This window comes from Columba livia, chromosome 8 (assembly GCF_036013475.1).
Source record: "Columba livia isolate bColLiv1 breed racing homer chromosome 8, bColLiv1.pat.W.v2, whole genome shotgun sequence".
Classification (NCBI taxonomy): domain Eukaryota; kingdom Metazoa; phylum Chordata; class Aves; order Columbiformes; family Columbidae; genus Columba; species Columba livia.
In genome coordinates this window covers 31,687,813-31,711,006 of record NC_088609.1, presented here as the reverse complement: position 1 = coordinate 31,711,006, position 23,194 = coordinate 31,687,813, and the positions used below count along the sequence as shown (strand labels likewise).

At 43.4% G+C, this 23,194-nt stretch overlaps 1 long non-coding RNA gene across 1 annotated transcript; it reads right to left on the bottom strand.

Annotated features, from left to right (window-relative positions):
- Positions 1 to 3,204: 3,204 nt before the first annotated feature.
- LOC110365834 (uncharacterized) lies at positions 3,205 to 21,499 on the bottom strand. Its single transcript, XR_010474416.1, has 9 exons — positions 19,481 to 21,499; positions 17,494 to 17,644; positions 17,170 to 17,287; positions 15,133 to 15,256; positions 14,106 to 14,189; positions 13,902 to 13,964; positions 9,628 to 13,426; positions 6,567 to 7,506; positions 3,205 to 6,450 (listed from the first exon to the last, which is right to left on the bottom strand). It is a non-coding gene; the product is annotated as an uncharacterized LOC110365834 (long non-coding RNA).
- Between the last annotated feature and the right edge of the window lie 1,695 nt (positions 21,500 to 23,194).

Here is a 23,194-nt window from a genome sequence, read left to right as displayed (position 1 = left end):
CATCCTCTTCCCCACATTAAAAACCAAAACACCCTGTTGGACAAAAGCTATCAGGGTTGCTCAAGCCTCTTTCCCCAAAATCGTTGTGCAATTTTCCATTGCACAAGCATTGCTCACCTCCAGGAGCTCTCCTTGCACTTGCAGGGTTGTCTTTCAAACAAAATTCAAAGTAGACCCGTCTTTACTGTGGAGCGCGTTTCACAAGCTGCTTTGCCCGCTTGACTTCATCAGAAAGCAAAAATAAATAAAATTAAAAATAAAGGAAGCAACGACTGACAAATACAGAAGGCTGTTTTATAAGGAACAGGATCCATCAGCACTTTTAGCAATGGATAATTTTAGCGCAAATTCATTAGGTTTATCTATTCATTAGCAAAACACCGAGATTAGATAAATTTTTGGTCCTGGAAAAAAAAAGAAACACAAACCACCACAGAAGTGGCTTTGGTGGAAAGGTCTGGCGTCCCTAAGTAAAGCAACGCAAACGCCATGGGAGACGCTCATCTTTGGAGAGAGGGGCACTCGCAAAAGCCTCCCAACCCCAAAGCGGCTCCTCCGGTACCCAAAGAGCCGTGTGAAGTGGGGGGAGATGCCCCCAGGGAGGAATGGGGGCTCTTCAACAGACCAAGCGTTACATAGGTCAAGATAAGAACGAACACCACCTGAGTACTTTTTGTTCTAAGTCATAGAATTAGTTGAATTTGAAATTAAGGTGTATTTCTGTTATTCAACCCAAATGTAGATAATACGACCCTTTGCGTCCATCCGGTTTGGAACGCTCACAAAAATACAGCAATAGCTGGGGACAGTGAGCGCGTCTTTCATGGGATGCTCCACTGCAGAGCTGCACATACCAATCCTCTGGATCTTGGCAACAAATCCTGGACAAAATTGTGCCATTCTCTCCAACACTTGAGCCAGCTGGGAAAATGAAAAACCAGAGTCATTTAGCTCTGTCTTTATGGAGTTTTCTTCTTTCCACCCAAGGTTCCTGATCGTGCCTTGCTCACTCTGCGTTTTCCGTGTCTAATAAACCAGCATAATTACATTTTTTAAAGTCTCTTGTTCGTGTTGGGTAAGCCCATCGTTTAGGAGGTTTCAAACTACCTCACACAGCTAAACTCATATTTCTGTACATCTCCGTTATTATACCTATAGTATTTCAGTGCTGGGAGTAGCTAAGTGTGCTGGTAACACAAAGTCAGGTGGTTTTCCCATACTTTACCCCAAAAATGCAGCAAACTGTAATTTGCAACCAAACAGCCCAGCTGGTAAAAGTGTGTTCTGCAATACCGCTTCACTTAAAAACACGGAGAAGCAATCTTAAGTATAATGGAATTTTAAAAGGCCACAAATATGAAGCAAAGGAAGTAAATCCACGCTTTTTTTTCCAATATACTGTGTCATGTTTATCCCAGTCAAAGCGCTGAACTGTTGCGGTCAGTTCTTCACCTGCAAACGTGTCTCTTCCTCCATTGCAAAGTGCAAGAGCAGTACCTGAGAAGCTGTAGGCAATTTTCTTTTATTATTATACTTTTCATTCCTGAGAGCACGGTTTGTATTCAGCTGGAGACCTCTAGATGCTTCATTCTTGTGGCTAACTATTAGTACCAAAGAAAAAAATGAAATTGCTACACAAAACTATACCCTTTTCTTGTGAGAATCAGCCCAATGAGTTTATTATTTACTACTGTAAGTAACTGGAATTATTTTCTGAAATATTTTACACTTTAAAAAAAATAGTTCTTTTTCATGTTTCAATTTGCACCGATGTAAAGATACATTAAAAAAAAAATAAAGAACAACTTTGAAGTATTTTACTACTTCAAACAAATCCTTTTATCTAAGAGTGAGACCGGGTTGTTCCTTGAGATTGTTTCCATAAAATCTCATTAGCCTATTGATTCTACTTCTACCACCTTGGGTAGTACTTCATTACCATGCAAATAAAGACAGACTTTTTACATGTAGCTTAATGCAGGAGCGATTATTCTCTTTTACAAAGCCTGACAACAAAGCACTATTAATGAAAGTCATCAATAATTGTTCAACAGGTGAAAAAGATTAGAATCAAACTGAGCCTTTCTTATCAGCAGGAACCTCCTTTTCCCCTCTGAAACACAAATTTTGTTGATTATCATGGTTTGGAAACTGCACCTCAGTGAGTTTCACCTTCTCTCCCCTGGATGGACAAAGTGCTGCCCATGTGGAAGGTCACCGGAGTTAGAGAAACAAGAACATCTCCTGTGAACCTGCATTGTCTTTGTGATTTAGGCAATAACAATAATAATAATAATAATAATAATAATAATAATAACCAAGTAGTCTTGCTACACAGATTCTAAGAGTAAGTCCTCATAAAGAAAATTGCCACATGGTCCACAGGGGACACTATATCCAGAGAAAAGAGAAGAGGCTGCTGGAAATCTTATTTTGTATGGGAAGTCCTCAGAGGCTGCTTCAGAGGTAGCTCCTCAAACAATGTGAAATATTTACTTCTTTTATGTATTTAATCTTTTTGCCGTAGCAGCTCCAGGTGGTGAATGCTGAGGAGGTCACGCCTGTGACAGATCACAGAATCACAGAAGGGACTGGGTTGGAAAAGCCCTCAGAGATCATCCAGTCCAACCCTTGGTCCAACTCTAGTCCGTTTACTAGATCATGGCACTAAGTGCCATGTCCAATCTCAGTTTAAAAACCTCCAGGGCCGGTGAGTCCAGCACCTCCCTGGGCAGCCATTCCAATGCCTGACCACCCTCTCGGCAAAGAATTGCTTTCTAATCTCCAGCCTAAATCTCCCCTGGCAGAGTTGAAGCCCATGCCCCCTTGTCCTATTGCTGACTGCCTGGGAGAAGAGACCAATCCCCACCTGGCTATAACTGCCCTTCAGGTAGTTCTAGAGAGTGCTGAGCTCAGCTCTAAGCCTCCTCTTCTCCAGACTAAACAAGCCCAGCTCCCTCAGCCTCTCCCCATAGGGCTTGTGTTCAAGTCCCTTCCCCAGTCGTGTTGCTCTTCTCTGGACCCGCTCCAGCACTTCAATCTCTTTCCTGAGCTGAGGGGCCCAGAACTGAACACAACACTCCAGGTGTGGCCTCCCCAATGCAGAGTACAGGGGAAGGATCACTGCCCTTGTCCTGCTGACCACGCTATTTTGGATACAGGACAGGATACCGTTGGCCTTCTTGGCCACCTGGGCACACCGTTGGCTCTTGTTGAGCTTCCTGTCAATTAGCACCCCCAGGTCCCTTTCTGTCTGACTGCTCTCCAGCCACTCTGTGCCCAGCCTGGAGCGCTGCAGGGGGTTGTTGTGGCCAAAGCGCAGCACCCGGCATTTGGCCTTGTTGAACTTCATCCCATTGGAATCAGCCCATTTTTCCAGTCTATCCAGATCCCTCTGCAGAGCCCTCCTGCCTTCCAGCAGGTCGACACTCCCTCCCAACTTGGTGTCATCAGCAAATTTGCTGATGATGGTCTCAATCCCCTCATCTAAATCATCAATAAAGATGTTGAACAGGACTGGACCCAACACTGACCCCTGGGGAACACCACTAGTGACTGGCCGCCAGATGGTCGCTTCTCTTCTGAGATGGGCAGGAAGGCAAAATAGGTGAGTTTTGGGAGTTTTAACCACTGAAACCTGCGCGCACATGAACCAGAAGGTAACTGGTTTAAACAGCGCAGGCCTTGTACTGCCCTCATCCTATGAAGTGGTATTTGCAATACAGCAGGCTCCAAATCTATGTTTAATTTAACCATAAGAGCCCTCCAGGATGGAGCAAAATGTCCCCACGACCCCCCTCGGAATAGAGATTTCAAGTGCACAAGCTCCAGCAGGGAATGTTTGTTGGCAAAACAGCATCTGTTGGGATAAAGAACGTGTCCCTGCAAGTGGGTTTGCCCTAAATAACCGGCTTTCTGCAGAATTCCCTCAGTGTCAATCCAACAGGTGTCAGGAAAGAAACCCGACAAGGTGAGGAAAAAAACCTGAGCAATCCCCCAAGCAGATCTGAAAGGCACCAAAAATCTCATCTTCTTCACCCCTTAATGTGCAGAGGGAGTCGAGGGGAGCTGGCGGCACAAACCTGCTGGGCCCATAATGCAAAAGCAGCAGCAGAGGTGGGCAGGGAGGCAGAATAAAGGTGGAATAAAAACACTGGAAGCACTTTTTCAATAACACAGGGAAACGCAGACGCAAAGCAACAGAAAAGATCAGCGGAAACAGCACTGGAAATGTGGTTGTGAGACAGTAAAAGGGACCCCTTTTGAGTAGAGTGCTAACTGGGGTGGGGGGAATATATCTATATGTAAGTGTTAAAAAATAATAATAAAACCACTAGGATTTTAAGAGAAGAAAACACTCCCTCTATGGTTTCTGTAAAATTAGGGGGAACGGGGCTTCCCATGGAACCAATTAACTTGGCTGTTAATTTTTCTTGCAAAAAAGAGGCTGCGAAGCAGCAAGCATCAAACAACTGGCCAAACCAAAGAGAAAATGATTTGGGCCTCACAGTAAAAAGTTTATCACCTGTATTTTTGGCTATTTTGCTCTACCAAGTCCCAGATATTGTTTCACTATGTCTGAGTCTTGTTGGCAGTAAAATATAAGGAAGAGCAACAAGATGCATGTGCCCGTTGTGTTTATGGGTGTTCCCATCTGTTTCTTCTGCAGCCCAGCAGAAAGCCTCGTAATTACTCGAGATTCAGGTTGAATTTTCTCCTTAATTAAGGAGAAGAGATCCGTGGTATTTTGGGAACATGCTTATGAAAAAAAGGAAGGAAATTTCAATTGCGTGTGCACACGGTGGACAATGAATTGAGCCCAATTTCTGCAGCGATTGCCCACTGGAAGCCAGAGCTTTGCTCTAATTCAGTTTGATTGCTGTTGTTGATGTCCTTTTCATTACTTTTTTCCAAAAGAGAGAGCTTCTATTTAGAAGCAGTAGGAAAAGCTAAGAATTGATTATTGAAAAGCAGAGCAAAGGGCTGAATACATAAAATAACAAGAAGTTGGGTGTTTTGAGCCAAATCTCCTGCTTAAAAGGATTTTGCTGCACAGGCAAATGTTGCTTAATTGCCAAGAAACAACTAGCAAAAGGGTAAAAAGTAATATGTAAGAAATTCTGTTCTGTGTAGTTAAAAGCAAACCAAATCAATTGTGCAAGTATACATAAAATACTAATGACGTTACACAACTTGAGCAAAACCGACTAATGAATGCCACTGACTGATAAGGACTAGTCCTGTTCTCAACATTCCGGTCACAACTGCCACCATTTCTACTCGTGCTGTCAGAAGACACTGAAGCCACTAATAACAAAAAGGCAAAAACCTTAGAAATGCATGTGTAATATTTACTAATTCAGAAAGATTTAAGAATTCACATGCCTTCCACTGACAAATATAATCTGTAATGGTTTAATACTCTAAGACCCTTATTGCCCTTTCGCTTGCAAAATTTGTAGGCAAGATTACATTTTCTTGATTGCTTTGGTTCTTTTTTTAACAAAAAAATGTATTCTATGCATTATTCAGCATTATATGATCAATTAACAATACTGTTAGTACTGCAAAAGCAGTAGTTGAGTCATGTGTAGGGTAGGAAAGAATTGCCACATTCCTGCCGTGATGAAGTGACCGACTCCAACTCAGCGATACACAAACAGGTCCATCAGAAAATGGGATGTCTTTGCCAGAAAAGATGCCAGTGCTTTTATTAATATCGTCAACAGGGCCTGTGCTGCTGATTCAGGCAGCTGCTGCTATCGAGCCCCGAGAATCTTCTCCGTCCTCGCTGCTTTGACGCACTCAGAAAACAAGAGAAACTAAGGAAGCGGATGGAAAACGCGGTCCCAGAGCCGACCCGAAAAGGTGTGGGGCTTGGGGGGGTTTGTTGTTTGTTTTCTGGTTTTTGAGAACAATACCCCACATATCCAAATTCACATTTGATTAGCGCAACCCAAAACACATATTGATATTTTGTGAATAGTTAACAGGAGACCTTTCTGATGGGAAGAAAGGCAGAAGGCCACCAGCTCGGAAGGTCAACTTTATCAGACAGATCAGTCTTAATAAACACAAATACTATCTATTCCACTCTTGATACTGAGGTAATATACATTAATATGCAACCAGTTCTACGGTTAGATTAGTTGTTTCTGTCCCAATTCACTTGGAAAGCTATTAGGTTAAATTGGATCACTACAAACTGCAAGACAATTTGCATTCCTGTTTAAAAATCTATAGTCTGAGTAAATGGCCCTCAAAGCTTTATCTCAGTTAAACTAAAATATAAGACTCAATATTGCGGAGCAAAACTCACCTGTTGACATTAGCGATGGATTATCTTTGCTTAAAAGACATTGCTTAATTAAAAACAAATGGAGTTAACATGAATTAAAGCCACTAGCTCAAGTGCAATCAACAGTCAAGTCCATCTACGAATGGCGTGACCTTTAAAGAAGAACATTTTCACTTGTTAAGCACATTGCTGATTTTTTTGGAAATACAAAGTTTAAAAAAAGATGTTAATAGGCTGTGAGAAAATAATCTAAAGAAAATCAACTTACAGATTGCTCTTCCGTGGCAAGTCAGGCAAAGATGTGTATGTTTAATGAGTATTTTCTGTAGGCCTTCATTGGTCTCCTCTCTGTTCTCCCCAACTGCCTGCAGTTAAATCACAAGACACTCCCTAGGGAGAAATAACCCAAACGAGCCTAACAACACCACAAAGCACTATTATCCACAGAAATAACACAACTTCTAAGAAAAAAGAATATCAGGGAGCTGGTAATTAGAAAATTAGTTCCAAGCAAGCTAGCAAGGTTTATTTTTATGTATAAAATGGGAATGCTGCTGCTTGTATCCCTCAGAGGCCTTTTGTGACTGCGAAGAGAGTCAGAAAGGCTCAAAGAGAAAGGATGTTTCCACGCTTCAAGGCTTGATGGCAAAAGATGGCAAAAGAAACAAGGTTTGGGCCCCTCACCTCAGGGCTGAAAATGGCAGCACCAAAATCACCTGGGGGTTCAAAATGGAGGCACCAAAATCACCTTGGGGCTCAAAATGGCAGCCAGAGGGGTGGTGGGATCACCTCAAGAAAGGCCTTGAGGTGCTGGAATGAGTGGAGAGAAGGGAACGGAGCTGGTGAGGGGCTGGAGCACAAGTGTGATGGGAGCGGCTGAGGGACATGGGGGGTTCAGCTGGAGAACAGGAGCTGAGGGGAGACCTTCTGATCTCTGAACTGCCTGAAAGGAGCTTGGAGCCAGGGGGAGTCGGGCTCTGCTCCCCAGGAACAAGCGCCAGGAGCAGAGGAAACGGCCTCAAGTTGCGCCAGGGGAGGTTGAGGTTGGATGTGGGGAACAAGATTTACTGACCAAAGAGCCTCTGGAGGATGCCATACTGCTGATACAGCCCCAGCCCCTTCCATGGGAGAATCTCAGACAGGAAACGCAGGCCTGTGGGGCACTTCCCACACAAGGAATGGCATTACGAGTTACACAGCATAGTTTCCTGCAGAAAAAGTTATTTTGTCTTTTACAACTCACTTGATTGCTTTTTCCGTTATTATTGGAAAGTCATTCCAGAACCTCATTTTCTCTATCTGTGAGCAAACTTGTGAAGTCCGGCCTGAATTTATGAGCAGACGGTTTGAAAGCACTCATTCTTATGCTAACATTTTCCTCTGACTTTCTCCATTGATTACTTTTCTCTCTCAAGTGCTTCTAAGGAGAAAGTCTATCACCTGTCAACCTTAATTTCACAAGGTATCATCATATAAAATAGATCTTTATTTCTTTGTTCAACCTAATCATTTTAGAAAAACAGGAGACATTTTGCAAGATAAATGTTAAAGAGAATTTAACATAATAGGACTTTGAATCAGAGAGAGCCTCGAGGCCTTTCTGTTCTCTGTCCCTTCTTTAAAGTGACACCTCCAAAAGATGCTCTAATGAGTCTGAACTATGCAATAAAACCTTACAGACACATATAACCTACAAATAAAATGAACTGGGCATTGTCCTCACTGAGGCAGGAATTTTCAGGGATTAAAGCACACAATTCTTCCCTTTCTTTCCAAAACAAGGGTGTATGTGCATCTTTTCTCGGTTAAAAACCAATCTGAGGGTCTCTTTCGAGGAATACAGACAAGTCACTGATTTTTTTAATGTATTCTTGCCATGATTTTTCTATGTGTGAATCCTGGGCCCTGGAACACACTCAGCTGATTGCACCCACACCATCCCACTTCAACTAAAGCGAAACTGGCCAAAAATACATTTCACGAGTGGTTTAGAGCTGCTACAAAACACGGGAAGACAAAAGACGCAATAATTTAGCGTTTCATAAAAGGTCGCACAAGGTTTTTGACAGACATGAACACAATCCACTTCTTCCACATCACAAAAACAAGGCCACACTTTCCTTCTCCAGATAACACAGAATCCCAGAATGTCAGGGATTGGAAGGGCCCTGGAAAGCTCATCCAGTGCAATCCCCCCATGGAGCAGGAACACCCAGATGAGGTTACACAGGAAGGTGTCCAGGCGGGTTGGAATGTCTGCACAGAAGGAGACTCCACAACCTCCCTGGGCAGCCTGGGCCAGGCTCCGCCACCCTCACCGGGAACAAGTTTCTTCTCAAATTTAAGTGGAACCTTTTGTGCTCCAGTTTGTACCCATTACCCCTTGTCCTGTCATTGGTTGTCACCGAGAAGAGCCTGGCTCCATCCTCCTGACACTCACCCTACAGCCAGTTCCCAGTCCACCTCACTACCCGGTCATCTAGACCGCACTCCCTCAGTTTAGCTGTGAGGATGCTGTGGGAGACTGTGTCAAATGCCTCACTCAAGTCAAGGTAGATCACGTTCACTGCTCTGCCACCATCCATCCATCTTGTTACATCCTCATAAAAGTCAATGAGAAGCCATGTTGCCTGCCCCTAATGACCCTCTTATCCCTGATATGCCTTGAGATGGCACCAAGGAGAAGTCGTTCCATCAGTTTCCCAGGGACAGAGGTGAGGCTGACCGGTCTATAGTTACCCGGGTCCTCCTTCTTTCCCTTTTTGAAAACTGGAGTGACATTTGCTTTCCTCCAATCCTCGGGCACCTCCCCCGTTTTCCAAGTCTTGGCAAAGATGATGGAGAGTGGTCCAGCAATGACCTCAGTCAGCTCCCTCAGCACCCGCGGGTGCATCCCATCCGGACCCATGCATTTATGGATGTCCAGATTGCCTAACTGCTCCCTAACCCCGTCTGCATCAACCGAGGCAAACTCCTCCATCAAGGCTATTTGCCTGTGTCCTAATTTGTAGATAAACATCACGCATTTCCATTCTTTTTTTTCTTTCAAAATTAACTAAAAGCTGGAAAACAAGGCTGCACAATGTGCCCCTCAGAGGTAGGCAATGATAGGCAACGTCATCTAAAATGTCCCTCATGTGAGGAGCTAAAATTAATTTACTGTGTTGCCTGGTGTAGGCAAAGCATAAACATCAGAATTTGTTACGACTCAAGACGTGGTACTTTCCTTCCTATCTTTTCTTTTTCAGACACGTTTTAATAAGTTTCAGAGAAATACAAACACAGCAGACAGACATTAAGTGACAAGAATAATTTACTGAGATACTCACGTTCTGCTTGATTTTAACACAACAGCGACTTTTGCTCCCTTTAAAAAGAGAACTGAGGAGCTCGGCACAGCAGTAGCGGGACCTCCAGGTGGTCGCAGGATTTCTGCAGTAGATGTGTGAGAAGAAAACAAGAGGCTGCTCTGAGTCAGCAGCACCTCAGGCAGCACCAGGACCACAAATACCAAAGGGGATAAATGAGCCCCACTTCCCCCCCATCGTCTGGACCAGAGGTGAAATAAGGAATTTAAAAGAAGCTCTTCCTGCCGAGAGGATCTACAGACCTGGCAGAGCAGCGCTTTGGTACCTGGGGCTTGGGTAGACTTGAGGGAGCTGAAAACAGTCCAAGTTTCTGGAGCCAAACCACCCGACCCTTCCTCCCTCAAGTGCCTGGAGAACGTGTAGTTTGCTGAGGGCTCTGAGCTGCCACCCGACCAACCCCTTCCCGCAGCTTTGGGAGCGCTTTAGCCGGACCTCATTAACCTTCTGCCCGTTAGGAGAGGAGGAGAGCAAGGTACGTTTGAGGGTGATCTTCAGCACAGCTGCCTTGTTAAACTGACGTCTGGCAGGATGGAGAGAAGATGCCACCTTCACACCCCGAGGGCTGAGGAGGATCATCCTTTGAAGCCACCGCAGGGATGTTCTGCGGGTCAGACACGTGCTCTGAACCCCGCCAAGGACCGACGGCGTCAGCAAGAGCGGCCTCTCCTACAACACTCTCAAAGAAAATGTTATTATGTTATGTAACCTTATAATAAGTGTGGTATGATTTACCGGCATTATTGCTTTTGTCCTGAGCACTGATTAAAAAGTTAGCTTGGGCAAAGCAGCAGTAAATGAAACAGAAGAGAAATATATATATTTTTCATATTTCTTATCCTCACTGCTCTTATTTCAGAGGAAGTCAGGAGAGGCATTTCCCATGAAAAAACAGTTTGAAGCCCTGCAAGTATCAGATTGAAACTACATCCAGAGATCACCACTGGGGGAGTAAAAAGCAAGCAAAAGGTGTAAGGAAACTGCAGCACCTGCGGACACTTTGGTTCCATCAGCATCCCCTTCTCGCCTGGTTTTCTGGTAGCTGCTCTCTCTGCGTGACCAGGAGACACTTATCCAGAAAGGGTGAGTGGAAAGGACATTAAAAACCTTCAGGGAGCGCTGACTGCGAGTGGCAACAGTGCACAAATACCTGGTGCTAACGCCAGACGAGCTGCATTGACAACACCAAGACACCACAAAATTTTGGGAGCGTTAGATACCATGGGTATTATTCGGACCAAAAAATGCTGTAGAGTTAATTCCTTCTCTATCACATGGCATCACCCTTTTTTTTTTAACTTTCTTTAGCAATTTTTCAAGTCCAGTAGCTTGTTTTGATCTTGGAAGAGTATCTGGCACCTCAGCTCTGCCAATCTGCATTTTAGTATGTGAGCTTAATTTATCAGAGTCAAAACAGCCAGGGCACAAATGCTCATTCCCTCATGCCACTCAGTAACAGAGTTAATAAAATCCATTAAAGGTGTAAAGTGGACAGCGAAACACTAAGATCTTGATCTGTTACACCAAAAGGTCTTGAAGCCCACCCTAATGCAAACCTCCTCCTAAAATATCCCTCATCAGAGACAAATACAATAGAATTTCAAATCCGAGGGGAAAACACTGAGTTTACAGCACACTAATGCATTGGTAACAGGGCTTGGTGATGAAGTAGCCATAGCAACATAATGTACTAGTGGCTTTGAAGGAAAAACAGCAGCATGGAACCCCACACAGGCCCAGAGAAAGTCTCGTGCTCTCTAAAAATCTGGGCTGTCAAGGGGCTCTGGATTCACTGATATCCCATTTGAAAAGCCCAAACATACACATATGTATCCCCTCAAATGCATCTTTTACTTGCTATTTTAAACACTCAAGGAATAGTTTGATCCGATGGTTGCAAGCATGCAAATGCCATGTTAACGTACATAAAAATATAAATTCAACTCACCAGTCTACACATAGAATAAGCATTACCTGTTGTACATGTGAGCAAAGCTGCTTACTTTCGTTAAAAAATTATGCTTATCACAGTGCTTCCCAAATCAATACTAGGAAAATGTAGTCAAATTAGAGGCCCGTGATGCTTATAGAACATTAGTGGTAAATAATAATGGCTTTGTATCCATAGCACTGATGATTAGTATTCTCTAAGAACTTACACTAGCCAGGAGTCAGTTGTTAGTGAATGAATTTAGCTCTGTCCTGGTTTCTTGGTCTTTGAAGCACCCGCCACAGAATCACAGAATCATTTTGGTTGGCAAAGCCCCTCAGGATCATTGATTCCACCCATACCCCACCCCTGTCACTGCCCCATGTCCTGAGAACCTCATGTCCGTCTGTCCAACCCTCCAGGGATGGTGACTCCAGCACTGCCCTGGGCAGCCTGTTCCAATGCCCCACAGCCCTTTGGGGAAGAAATTGTTCCCAGATCCAACCTCAACCTCCCCGGTGCAACTTGAGACCATTTCCTCATCAATCTCCAGTCCTCTGATACGTATATAAACATATATTCAGTCTACTAGGTCCTTCCTCCTCTGCAGGACGCAATAAAGAAGCTCCATCTTCCCCCTCTTTATACATCCCATCCATTTTGATTCAAACAAGCTGTATAGCTCATTCTTTTTATACCAAAACTTGCAAATGAAGGAAGATATCCAACACAGACGCAGATGGGTGTCCCCTCTCTCTCAACATGATATTTTTCTGAGGGTTTTAGATGATGGAGCTGCAGAGCTCCTGCCACCGGCTTCAAACACGTTGCTCCTGTGCACCCACAGTATTCTCAAGCCGGTTGTTCCGAAGCCCCAGACTGAAAGAGCAACCCAGCATGATTTCAGTATAGCACCGAAATTAGAGCTAACAGACAGCAGGAGCCTTCCTCAGGCGCCTTTGAAACTTCCTTCAGGAAATGACAATGGGATATGTGAATATATTATCTCTGAGTAAAGATCAAAGCCGGAGTCATGCTGTGGTCATCACGAAAACTTGCTCCCTATTGTTTCTCACGTTATTCTGCATTTTTCAAAGTTTCTAGTAGGCATTTCTCGATGAGTCTCTTCTTCGGTCTCCTCTCCACGTTTTATTTATCTACATTTTATCAGAGGGAGAGGTGTGAATGACATTTCTACCTGAGCAGCAACCTTTCTGGCTACGTGCTGCCGGATAAATGAACACATCAAGGCGCCTTCCGAAACTGCTGAAGCTCAGAGCGAATTCCTCATGGCCAATTCGCACACGTATCACGCAATCACTCCCCCAAGGTGCCGCTCCAGCAGCATTTAGGAGTGTGGCCCATCCGCACAAACAAACAGCATCTTCAAGACAAGCAAAACGTGTTTCTAACTATCCGTGTCGACAGCTGGTTGAGCAAAAGTTTGATTCAAAGAAACACAATAAAACAGACACTCTTTATTTCAAGACTAAATAATTAGATTTCCAAAGTCAGCTGAGGGATGTAGACCCAGCTCTTCTGTTTCTTTCAGTGGAAAAGTGTCTGTACTTGCCAGTATAATCTGAAAATCTCTAGTGGTGTGACACCAGCTCACTATAGGCATATAGATCTAGATAGTCCAGCCACGAAATGGATGGCAATTTGCATTAAACAATATATAAATTTAAAACCCCTCCTACGGAAAGCACGTGAGATATCATGTCTGAGGGCCACTACCCCTTGCACCCAAACTCTGCAGTCCTACCTCCTTTGGAGTGTATTTATTTCGGCTGCAATGTCCCACTCTCCAGTTCTTCCTGATGGGAAACAACTCTGTGCAAGACAGAGAAAGCTCAAATCAAGTCCTGTCTATAAAGTTATGCTTAGAATGGCATTTTTTTAAGGAGCTGGAAGTGTGGGGAGTAGATTCGGGTCATAAACAAACCCATTTGACACGATCAGGTAATTTGTGAAAATCGTTGCCTGTGTAAACATAATTAGGTTGCACTAAAGAAAAGCTGCCAAAGTCACAGCACCCCCTGCTGGGGTAAAGCAGAGTAATTAAAGCAGTTTAAATGCCTATTTACACCAGCAAAGAATACAGCTATAACACTGGCTGTCAAACTAAAAAAAGAAAGTGGAGATGGTGAAATTATACAATTTCATTAAAAGCTATTAATAAATAGTGAAGTGCTGGTGTTGAAATATCTAATTATCTATCAGAATATTTATACTTGGGCTCACAGATGTCAAAGTGAGAAGGAAAATCAGTGCACTGAGCACGGGCACACGTTCCCTGAGCCCTTACCAGAAATCCTGAGCCACCGCCAGCGGATGAATTCACCTTCTCATTTGCTCTGAAGGTTCTGCTCTGCAAAACCACCAAAAAGGGTTATCCAAGGCTAAAAATGTATAGACAGAAAGGTTTTGGAGCAAGGGAAAGGCCGAAAAGAGCTTTAAGGGCTTGAGCACAAGCTGGATAACCCGAAACACAACTTGCCCAGTTGGTTACCTGAGGTTGGGCTTCCTCAGCTCAGCTCTCCCGAAGCCAGACTATCATGTTCTTGGTCTTAAGCACCATTTACTCCTGTATTTCCTGCGAAAGAACTTGCAGTTAAGATCTAAATACCATCCACAGGAAGCTAAGAAAGCCTTAACTGGTGAAAAGATAAGCCTTGATTTCTATTCTAAACTCTTACCAACGTTTCTATCATTCCCACATGCTGCAGAGATTTGAGGGGTAGGCTTGTTTTGCTTTTTCAATTGAATAAACCAGACAATTTGTACTTTCTAATTTCCCCCTCGCCAACAGAAGATCTTTGAACAATCACTTATCCCAGTTCTCTCCACGTTACCGACCAACTCCGAGCTGACTTTACTGCTGACAAAGTGAACTCGAGCAGTAGGAAGCCAGTGAATCTCAAACAGCAGTGATGCTTTATGTACCTTAAGTACTGTGAGATTAAAAATGTGGTTTTATCACAGCGTGATATCAACGTTAATAACTAGTCCGGAGCAAGAATTCAAAGCTTTCAGTATTCTGTAACCGAAAGTAGCCAGGTCTGGTACGGCACTTTGAATTAAGTTGCTTCACTCAAATGTTGGTCACGATAGTCCCCATCACCCCATCTGCAAACAACGCCACACCGGTTTGAGATATAAATGCTTAATTTTAAATTAATATATTTAATCAGCCTTGTAAATAAATATTTTATCATCAATTAATACCCTCCCTCATTCCCAGGGAATACCAGTAATTCCTTTAAAATCTCTACACTGCATATAAATCACTCAAGGATATGAAGATGCATGACTGCCAAAGAGCAGGAGAAGCCCAACAACCACCAGCAAGAGCAATTTGAAAACATTCGTCTGGCTGGCAACGCTATTTTCACGTCTCCTTTTTAGCCGTTGCCACTATTAAACTTAGCACAGAAGACGGAACCTGAAGTAATTTCCAGCAAAAGCAACATTTTCCTATCTGCTCTGGAGTTCCATTAAACTGGGGCCACTTATAGTGGCCAAAAACACCATCTCACCCTGACACGAGGTCCTTCCCAGGACTGTTGTGCTTTGCGCTGCTGTTGCGCACTTTGCTGCTCCTTTACTCTCCAGTCCTTGTATTGCATCAGAAGAAGGGCTTCTTTCACTTTTAAGGATTAACTGAAAGATAAAACAATCAAAAATGTAAACGCTGGAAGGTGTTGATTCTGTTCCTGAAGACCCCATGTCCATGGTTGCCTGGTACAAACAGCAGTTGATTTTCCCCATTAGAAGACATTGGAAAGCAGGACAGCAAGGAACTGTGACTAATACGGTGTTACGTACAATACGCTAATTGTCAGGAGAAATGGCCATATTTGGACCTAATAAAAACGTCAGAATGGGATTTTAACAGCTTTTGGTTACCATTTCATGCCACTCTCTCCAGTGCACACATCAGCACCTGACCTTAAGAGATCATAAAAATGTCAAGGACACAAAAACGTTCTGTGTGTTCACAGGTACGGGTCTAAATCAACTCTACAGTTACAACTACTTATGAACAACAACAAAAAATGTCTCCTGATACGAATTGTCATCATTTTTATTCTCTAAACCACCTCAATCTGATCTATAGGACTCGATACTAACTATAACCCTCAGCAAATAGCTGTCTGTGCATACCAAATGGTTATTTACCGCATGGATTTTCTGGTATTCCGGTTTATTTGTGCAACGCAGCCCAAGCACGCGGCCGTGTTCCAGGTCAGTGTGCGGATGAGCAGGATGCAGCCAGGAAGCTTCAGCACACAGGCAAACACAAGCAACTCACTCCTCCCTCATCAATCACAATGAAACACAACATAAACTCTGGCAAATTCCCAAATTTCCCAGCAAGGAAACCTAAGGGTACCAACCAGACACCTGCCAGAGACCTCAGACAAAACCAACTTAGGCAAATATGATTTTTAAAATGTAAGGATATTTAAATGAAGTGGGTAAATGTCCTGAAGCGGAATTGTAGGAGTGTTATTGTTCAGCCATCATTTCATTTGAGGAGTCTAATAACACCCTTTGATTTAAACTCTATACATCCTTCTCCTTTTGCGTTACATTTGCTGAAAATGCCATCATAAGGAAATACTACATGCTATTTCTAGCAGTGAGTGTTTACGGTTACCTCATCCCAATAAACTGCCATATATGTAAAGAAAATCCATCCTTCCAATATCCAAACTATTTAAGAGTTAATGTTCATTTTCTACTATAAGAATTTGACTTGATCTATAAAAAGTCAAATGGAAAAGCCGCTACCCTTTAGTCAGGAAAAATATGTTCTTGAGTATCTTGAGACCCTGCAATATACAAGTTTTAAAGCCCAAGATATCCCTTCCCATTCTCTTTTCCGCTGCTTAATATCTTTTCTGTGATAATAATTCCCGTGTGGGATAATGAGGCAACGCAAACGTTTGTTCTGCACAAATTCTGTGTTCTATCAGTAACGCTGACATGGATATAGATGTTGAAGGTACTTTCTGTGCATTCAACAAAAACCTGATATGAAACTGCAGAAGCATTTTTAGTTATATTTATCACCAGATGCTACATTTAAAGATCGGCGTGTTTGCAAAGTAAACTAAATAGAAATAAGAATCGCGGCCACACCTGCAAAAAGAAAGTAAAAATCAAGGCGTGAAACTCACCTCCCGAACACTGTCAGCTTGGCTGAACACATAGATTTGCAGGAATACGTAGGCACATGATGTGTTTGAATTGAGGTCAAATTCAGCAATTAGCTGTTTTGCTAAATACACAGCACTTCTGCTGCCCGTGGGGGCCGGGAATGGGGATAAACTGTGAGCCAGACTGCAAAACAGCTCCGTCTCTGCTCTTTGGCTGCTGCGCATCCTTAAATGTTAAGAAAATGCAAGACTGTGTCTTGAATCTTCTCTCTCAATATTTCAACGATTAATTAAAACATTGAGTGAAGTGATAACCGAGCAAAAAACCAGCTTCATGCTGCCAAAATTTTCACAAATCGTTTGGAACGTTTTCTTCCGTTTAGTTTGTGAGCCAGTGTGGGGGTTACGTACCTTCCCAAAGTTAGAGACCAGGAGATCCTCAAACCGGTGTTGTGTTTGCCCACATTCCAAATTAAAGAAGTAATAGCAACCATGGCCAAGAAACTGTTGGCACACATGAAAACTCCCACTGCATAAAAGAATATGGAAGAATTATCTTTCCATCAGAGACTTCCCTTATCAGCACTGAGACTGTACACCACTTCTTGTTCATTGTAAGAATCAGGCACATAAGTGAGGAACTTCACGTGAGAGGGGAGGAGTATTTCCCCAAGATGACTTTTGAAACCGCTTTGAATTGAATGCATTCTGGTAAAAATAAGAAGTAAAACGTACGCTTGGTGAAGCTTTTTATGAGCTTGGAGGATCCGCTGTGTGACAGGAATAACTTGGTGATGGAGGGAGGGAGATGAAGAAGGAGCAGAGCGAAGAAGTCATACAAACGCCTCACAATTTTTGCACATTTGAAGATCACGACATAATTATGCTGGGGAAGGAGAGAAGGAAATATTAATAACTCCACCACTGAATGACCTGATGTGGTTTAGATTCCACGCAGGCTGGAAGAATCCTTGTGCGTTTCTTGATTAATAGAACTGGGAAATCATATTTCTATTAGTCGCTTCCTGTCTCTGTCCCCACTGCCCAACTGTACTCCCAGCACTGTCACCAGCAACATACATCTCCCAACATTTAACCAGCATAATTTGACGATGATTCTGGAAAATGTCAAGATTTTAGAGGCTAAATCTAACTCAATATCAATTGAAATAAACATGCAAATACGATTAGGCAAAGGTACAGTTTGCCTCTTCATCCTACTTACATGTTTCTGGTATTTTAAATGGGAAGAGAGCCAGTCACAGAAACTGTAATATAATTGCAACATTTAAAGGCTACTATGCAAGTATATTTTCATTTATCCTCTTTAACTCTGAAATATGCAGCTAAGCTGCTGATATCTAACAATCCACTTGTAGCAGCTGAATGTTATCTGTAAAAATGTCATTGTGTACATTCACGATGTCACGCAGCGAATAGAAATGCTCATTCATTATTTAAAATATGTCTCTTCGCAGAACATTTCCATCCTCACCAATGTTGTTTTCCCCTGTTCTCTCTCCCAATGGAAGACTTAAACTGGGCCAAGAAATTGGGCCTGAGGTGGGGGGGACTAAGCCAACCTGACTGGTCCCAGTTTATATTTACACTAAGGTGTAAAGATGTTGTAGACCTGAAACTCAATTTTCATAGTTACTTTGTTGTCCTAGAGTGGTGTCAAGGTGATTTTGGGTACAAATCCGGTCCACTCATTATTAATCAGCTATAGATACTTGTTTGCATCACATCAGTTTCATAAAACATGTAATATGGGCCTACTCTAGGGATTTGCTGCTACTTTGCCTTTCACCTGTACTTTGTGCTTTACCTTGTGTAAAAAGCACTACATTCACACCAAAAAGTGAAACTACTTCGCAAAAAGTAGTTTCCCTGCTTATGTTTTGTGTTGTGTGTTTTAAACTGTTTATTGAAATTAGTTAAAAAGGGGGATGAAAATATTGCTTCTTATTTAGGCCGAAATCTCCACCCACTTCTGTATTAACATTATCCTTTTGTCAACTGACAAAATAGTGAAAAACTGACATCGTGATGAAAAAAATCTTACGTATGTGACCTCTACAAATGGACCCTCAACAGGATCACGGAAAAGCAAGGATGGCTACGTATGCAGTGACCAGGATAGAGGGAATGTATGCCAAGGCAGGCATAAATTCAGGAGATTGTACAAGCTGGACTGCTGGAATATTGGGAATATTCCAAAAGAAATGTGACACGTAATCAAATTGCCATTCTGCTTTGCAAAGCAGCCCTCATTCATTGCCACCCTCATCTACGAGGGCAGGATTCACCCATGGCAGCAATCGTTGCAGCTTTGTTAATCTACAGCAGAAAGATAATTTATTGTGTGACAGCAGCAAATACCAGCGCAAAACTCACCGTAAAAGAGAAGCAATAACACTTAGAGACAAATACGTGCTGTGTGTATTTAATACGGGCATTTTAAAAATCCATATTCCTAGCGACAGTTACTGGAGTGGGGTCAGATTGTGTGACTGAGCGCAACAGGATAGGCAGGGAGCTGATGAAAGGGGTTGTAGGCTGAAGAAAGTCCAATTAATTGAAATAAAGGCATCTAGTAAGTACTGTTAACATTGCCATAACCAGATGCCTGTTAAGATACGAATAGCAAATACTTATGTAAGAGTTATAGTTGTATATTGTATTACACATATCAAATCTGTATCTATATAATGTAACATACCTGTGCTAAAACATACTACTTTCTCTCTGGTTATGTCTTTCAGTCTCCGGGGTCAAGAAATCTGGAGTCCTGAAGTAAGAATATATATATATATATATATATATTTATATGCACAAACAGGGATGTTTTAAGACCATGTGGAACCACGTCTGGAAAACAGAAACAAGACAACCATTTCTTAAAAGAACACTGATCTGCATCTGAAGAAATTATACCAAGATCAATAGTCAAAAGAATAACAGGTTATGTAAGAAAAGAGACACTGATGGATGGAAACTCGAATGGACATGCTATCAAAGAGCAGAAGAACCTTCTGTTGCAAACCAATTAACCTGTGTAGGGAATCCCATCATTCATCCACACATACAAATTGGCTACACAAACCGCAAAGGTGGAGCCACCTCTAGACTGGGTGTCTGAGCTGTAACAAACTGCACTGAGTTGTTTCTTCAGAACTGGAGGGGCAGAACAGAACCATAGAATCACTTTGGTCGGAAGAGACCCTCAAGATCATCGAGTCCAACCACAATCACCCCTGGCACTGTCCCATGTCCCTGAGAACCTCATCTCCGTCTGTCCAACCCTCCAGGGATGGTGACTCCAGCACTGCCCTGGGCAGCCTGTTCCAATGCCCCACAGCCCTTTGGGGAAGAAATTGTTCCCCACATCCAACTTCAACCTCCCCTGGCGCAACTTGAGGCCGTTTCCCCAGCCTGTTTCTGGTGTTGGAGATATATAGGCTAGCAAGCCCCATATTTGAAATTTCCAAAAGGTGGGGGAGCTTTCTGTTCCCATTATTCAATAAATGAAGGGGGAAAGTGGTTACAGAGCAACACTACTTATATGCTTATACTGCTCCTGTTTTCCAACAAGAAGAACGAACCAAAAGGAAGAAAAACATTTCTCATTATGTAGACAACACAGAGGCAAAATCTGGAATCACGTAAGGCAAGTTAAAACTGCTAGAAAGGAAAAACGAGACAAATAACATATCCTTTGAATTTCAAGTCTACAAAGTCTCATGACATACCTGTTTGCACGAGAAAGTTTAAGTTCAAGGAGATATTCTGGGCAAAAAGAAAAGAGATACTAAACCCTGCATGTTCCTTTAAAGGTAGCAGCCCAACTTGTTGCAATTAATTTAAATTGACTCAGAAAGAATTTAAACTAGGCCAAACCCAAGTTCCATGGGAATACACTGACATAATCACAGTGGAGGGACTGAACTTGCAGGAGGGATTTTTCTCTCTGTTGCACTGACTTTATCGGTCATTTTTTAAAACTTCTGCAAGGCTTCTAAATCTATAGTTCAACCTTGTTAAATTTTTTAAGTATGGAAGCTTTGAAATTCAAACCAGGAGGATACAAAATATCCACTTTTCTTTCACCTTCCCAGTGAATATTTGATAATTGGCTATGAAAGCACTTATTTGAACAGAATCCAGACAATCTCAAGTACTTGGGGTACCCGCCGTTAAAAGCGGCATTGTTGTGCAACTTCAAAACGGCAATTTTCCCATACCAACCGCAAATTATTTTTAACACTCATTTGGCACAGTGTGTGTCTGCTGGATCATTATCGAGGTAAATGTTTTGTTTATTGAAAACCCACTCTGTGTGAAGAAGCCAGCGAACGTTAGGTATTTAATAGCGCTCCTCACGGTGGACCCCGAACAAGTGCGGTGGCACTAATGGATTCAACGCCGTTATTGCAAGCAGAACATTAGCTACTGCCAAACACTTAAATACTGCTTTTTTAAACCAACTAGGAATATCTTAAGGAAAAGGGCTCGTCTGAGAGATTCGATGTCACTGTGACAGGAGCTGAAATGATGCAGCACTGTCATTGTCCCCTTGTGCACAGCGAGAAACAGCATAGGGAGACACAAAGAAAAGAGCGTGTCTTGGGGTGTCCCAGTTCCCAAAGAGTCCAGAGCTGGTTCAGCATGTGGACAGAGGACAGACTTTGCCATTTTTCTGGTCCCCGCCATCCATCTGACCTTCGCCATCCTTCTTCTGATCCCCACCATCCATCTGACCTTCGCCATCCTTCTTCTGATCCCCACCATCCATCTGACCTTTGCCATCCTTCTTCTGATCCCCACCATCCATCTGACCTTCGCCATCCTTCTTCTAATCCCCACCATCCATCTGACCTTCGCCATCCTTCTTCTGATCCCCGCCATCCATCTGACCTTCGCCATCCTTCTTCTGATCCCCACCATCCATCTGACCTTCGCCATCCTTCTTCTGATCCCCACCATCCATCTGACCTTCGCCATCCTTCTTCTAATCCCCACCATCCATCTGACCTTTGCCATCTTTCTTCTGATCCCCACTATCCATCTGACCTTCGGCATCCTTCTTCTGATCCCCACCATCCATCTGACCTTCGCCATCCTTCTTCTAATCCCCACCATCCATCTGACCTTCGCCATTCTTCTTCTGATCCCCACCATCCATCTGACCTTCACCATCCTTCTGATCCCTACCATCCATCTGACCTTTGCCATCTTTCTTCTGATCCCCACCATCCATCTGACCTTCGCCATCCTTCTTGTGATCCCCACCATCCATCTGACCCTCGCCATCCTTCTTCTGATCCCCACCATCCATCTGACCTTCGCCATCCTTCTTCTGATCCCCACCATCCATCTGACCTTCGCCATCCTTCTTCTGATCCCTACCATCCATCTGATCTTCACCATCCTTCTGATCCCCACCATCCATCTGATCTTCACCATCCTTCTTCTGATCCCCACCATCCATCTGACCTTCGCCATCCTTCTTCTGATCCTCACCATCCATCTGACCTTCGCCATCCTTCTTCTGATCCCCACCATCCATCTGACCTTCGCCATCCTTCTTCTAATCCCCACCATCCATCTGACCTTCGCCATTCTTCTTCTGATCCCCACCATCCATCTGACCTTCACCATCCTTCTGATCCCTACCATCCATCTGACCTTTGCCATCTTTCTTCTGATCCCCACCATCCATCTGACCTTCGCCATCCTTCTTGTGATCCCCACCATCCATCTGACCCTCGCCATCCTTCTTCTGATCCCCACCATCCATCTGACCTTCGCCATCCTTCTTCTGATCCCCACCATCCATCTGACCTTCGCCATCCTTCTTCTGATCCCTACCATCCATCTGATCTTCACCATCCTTCTGATCCCCACCATCCATCTGATCTTCACCATCCTTCTTCTGATCCCCACCATCCATCTGACCTTCGCCATCCTTCTTCTGATCCTCACCATCCATCTGACCTTCGCCATCCTTCTTCTGATCCCCACCATCCATCTGACCTTCGCCATCCTTCTTCTGATCCTCACCATCCATCTGACCTTCGCCATTCTTCTTCTGATCCCCACCATCCATCTGATCTTCACTATCCTTCTTTTGATCCCCACCATCCATCTGACCTTCGCCATCCTTCTTCTGATCCCCACCATCCATCTGACCTTTGCCATCCTTCTTCTGATCCCCACCATCCATCTGACCTTTGCCATCCTTCTTCTGATCCCCACCATCCATCTGACCTTCGCCATCCTTCTTCTGATCCCCACCATCCATCTGATCTTCACCATCCTTCTTCTGATCCCCACCATCCATCTGATCTTCACCATCCTTCTGATCCCCACCATCCATCTGACCTTTGCCATCCTTCTTCTGATCCCCACCATCCATCTGACCTTTGCCATCCTT